The following is a 4,114-nucleotide window of genomic DNA, read 5'->3' on the forward strand; positions in this document are numbered from 1 at the left end:
GAGATGTCCAGTTGCCTGCCGTACACCAGAGGCTCCTCCAGAAACCAGTGTAATGTTTGATGGCCTTTGAACTGTTTTTTTTTTAATGTTCCAGATTTTAAAAAGTCCACAGTAAAACACTGGTAATCCAGAGATGTCCAGCATTTTTGTGTCCATTAAAAACAGGGCTCTGTCTAGCCCCTGTCCTTCAACTGTGTGTAATATTCCACTGGCTGCTGCTCTAGGTCTCTGGGTCCAGTGAGGAGTCTGTGAGGATGAACTGTAGGCAGAATGCTGCAGCTCTGCTGGACAGCTGGACCAGTCCACCAGTCCAGTCCCCATCCACTTTCACCCCTGTGTCTGCCTCTGCCAGCGCAGGCAGCTCCAGCACTGGCAGCTCCAGCACCTCAGAGTCCACTGTGACTTTCAGGGCTTCTCCCGGTCTGGTTCAGCCGAGCAGGGATTCTCCCGGTGGGTACGTCACTAGTGGAGCTCTGGTCTGCAGTCTGAACTTGGGCTCATGCTTCCTAGGCCGTGGTGCAGAAGCAGTTGCAGGGCTTTCAGCAGCAGGCCAAGCTGCGTTCTGCATTTGGAGACACCGGGGTTATGCTGTCTTTCAGGACAGGCGTGGATAAGATGTCCTATCTGACCACATTTAAAACATTTTATATCGGTCTGGGAAAAACTCCTTCATTTAAAACCATAAACGGCAATCTCCTGAAAGAAACCAAGTGCTTAACTAGTGTGGGCTTACAGCCGAGGGGGATTTTCTTCATGGGGGAGACGGGTTGCTCGTACCGAGAAAACTCTTTCAGAATCGCCTCATCGCTAATAAAAGGAGGGACATTTGACAACATGACTTTTTTGGCAGGGGAACTGAGGGGAGAAACCAATATACACTTATTATTAATTCCTTTCGGGACCAGTTTATTTATTTTATTCACATGATTCAAGAATAAAACAATTGCACTATTCATGCTGGAGGCAGAGACAATGTTCACACACACACACACACACACACACAAAATAGATTATACCTAGATGTTTTTAAGAAAAACTTACGAGAAAACGCCGAAATAATTTTGAAAATGTCCGAAAAAAAATTGGCAAACCGCCAATCGCTCTCAAACGCTCCACACGCCACACTCACTCTTCCGCCACGCATGCGCAGAGAGAGCGAGAGAGAGAGAGTAATATATATATATATATATATATATATATATATATATATATATAGAGAGAGAGAGAGAGAGAGAGAGAGAGAGAGAGAGAGAGAATAATAGAGAGAGAGAGAAAATCTCTATATATATATATATATATATATATATATATATATATATATATATATATATATACAGGGTTCGCACTGTCTTGAAAAACCTGGAAAAGTCATGGAATTTTAAAATGATAATTTCCAGTCCTGGAAAAGTTTTTGAAAAATAAATTAACCCATTTCTATAGTAACCGCTCGTTCCCAGGGACACTGTTAGCAGACGTTTGTGTACCATTTACGGAAGGAGTCTCCAGTGTCCTGAAAAAAACTTGTTACTTAATTGAGAACAGAAAAGAAAAATAAAACTACATATCAACTCCATGTGGTCTCTGAGGACAACAACCTCCTCATCAATACACAATTATCAGACTGTATCTAACCGTAGAAAGGACATTATTCATAATAACACATTCCTGTGTTTATAATCAATAAAGTCAAATATATATCAAGTAAATGATAAATGTGATAAAAAAAAGAGCTACTGAAGAACTATTTATTAAATAATGACAGATTGTACATCATCCTGGATGTGTTGTGAGTTAGTTGTTGTCCTCTCTCTCTCTCTCTCTCTCTCTCTCTCTCTCTCTCTCTCTCTCTCTCTCTCTCTCTCATGTTTCTCATGTTTCATTACTCAGTATTTAAGTGGAAGTGAACACATACACCTGTATAAGTTTTTTCAGCATTAATGTATTGTGACTTCGCCCCATGACACACACGAGGAATGTGGAGAAATTGATACTGGCTTGAATTGAACTGGATTGAATTTCAGGCTCTCTTTCTATCATGATGTGTTTAACAAAACCATTTAAATAAATAAACACAGTTTTTACCGAGATGATAGAGTATTTACACTCCATAATTCTAGAGTAATTACACTCCTCATCTTCTCGGGAACGTAGCAGTAAACTGAAAAAACACGCTCCGTTCATCAAACCACATTTATAACCTGTTTATTAAATCAGGTCTGTTTATTACCCTGCATGCAGTACCGTAATCCCTCGTGTGAAGAACAGAGCCCTGGAGATCACCTTATTCATGAAACTGCAAAATAAATATTCAGCATTTTATTATTTAACTTAGTAAACATACAAGTCATTTTTATTTTCTCTTACAATCAAGTACAGATCCTGAGAAAAATCTTGAGCTGAAGTAGTTCATTGTATTGATTCATTTCTTGTTGAGTCTATTTCCTGTCCCACAGTTAAACTTTTCTGTAAGCTGATTAATCAGTTTAGTTAATCTAATTCATTTCAAACTCACTCCATTTATATGGCTTTGGCTGCTTAAACTTTAAAAAAAAATCACCTTTTTTTTAAAAGTGCATTTAATTAAGGTGAAACAAAATATGATCTAAACTAAACTGATATTTCTATGTTTGTATCTATTAACCATTTCAGCACATCATTCTCTTTCTTGAAAAAATCATATTTCAGGTGATTTATTGTTCACATTTCAAGTCATTCTACAGGTGTGTTGGTCTGATCTAGCGGCGTGTTCTGAACGTGACATTCTGAAATTTTGATTTTCTTCTAAAGAAATTCCTTTGCTGTGATTTATGGTCTGATTGTTATTATGCTGGATGAAGAAAAGTGGTGAATCCATTATTTCCTTTATCTTTACTAGAGTCCCTGTCACAGCTGTAGAGAAGCAGCACTATAGCATGATGCCTCCACCACCATGCTTCAGAAAGGTTATGGGCTGCTTTTGGTAACATGATCTTCTGCTTTTGCTCCAAACATATCTTTATCTAGAATTCACACTAAAAGGTTCTACCTTGTTCTGATCAGACACATTTTGTCGTCAGATGATTTAGGTGGACCTGGATGTTCTCCATAAGAAAGATCCTCAGCCTTGCCAACCAATCTGTAGCCCAGATATGTGAAGAATACAGGAGATTGATGTCACAAGCAGAGTGACCAGTCCTTCTCAGATGTTCCTGCAGCTCTTTTAACTTTCCTATAGAGAGATGAGCAGCAGAGTAACTGGGAACTTCATTATCGTTGGATTGGAGAAGCTGAGAACTTGAAGGAGAAACGAAGCAGGATTTAAAATGAATGATGTGAAAGACGATGTGCAGTTTTGTGGTAATAAGAAGTGGAGGAAGAAATTTATTACAAAATCTCTCAAAATGTCTCCTTTTCTTTTCTATATTGTCTATTCTTTGAAATGACTTTGCACTGTACACTGCTGAAGATAAGTAAATGCTTCTGCTAAAGGAAAGTTGATTTAACAATGAAGACTTGATGATAATTTATATTCAGCACACACAGACCAGATCCTCGTCGGCACAAAGCTAGTAACACAGCCTAAGATGGTTATAATAATAATAATAATAATAATAATAATAATAATAATAATAATAATAATAATAATAATCTTTTTATAATAATTTTAATAATCTTTGTTCCGCATTCATCAGATGTATCAGCATCATTAAACTGGCGAGTAAAGACTCGATTGTGTATATGTGCAGAAAAGAAAGTGAAAGCAGCAGGTAAGGTGTGTCACAGAAAACATATAGAACTATAAACACACAATAAATAAACTGTGTAAATGACTCTAATGTTAATAAATCTAAATGTTTAGTGTTGGCGTACTGCTGTAGATTAAAGAGGAATAAAACATTTCATAGACAGAAGCTGCTTTTTGTTTCTTTTACAATAACTACAAGGACACAACCTCTGACAAACAGATAAAACAGACAAAAGGGCCTATTAGTCATATCTCTCTCTCTCTCTCTCTCTCTCTCTCTCTCTCTCTCTCTCTCTCTCTCTCTCTCTCTCTCTCATTTGTAATGTTGCTCCCATATAAAACAGTTCGGCACAAGCCCAGACATTTTTAGGGTCATGATTGAGGACCAAT

Source organism: Tachysurus fulvidraco, chromosome 23, assembly GCF_022655615.1.
Source record: "Tachysurus fulvidraco isolate hzauxx_2018 chromosome 23, HZAU_PFXX_2.0, whole genome shotgun sequence".
NCBI lineage: Eukaryota > Metazoa > Chordata > Actinopteri > Siluriformes > Bagridae > Tachysurus > Tachysurus fulvidraco.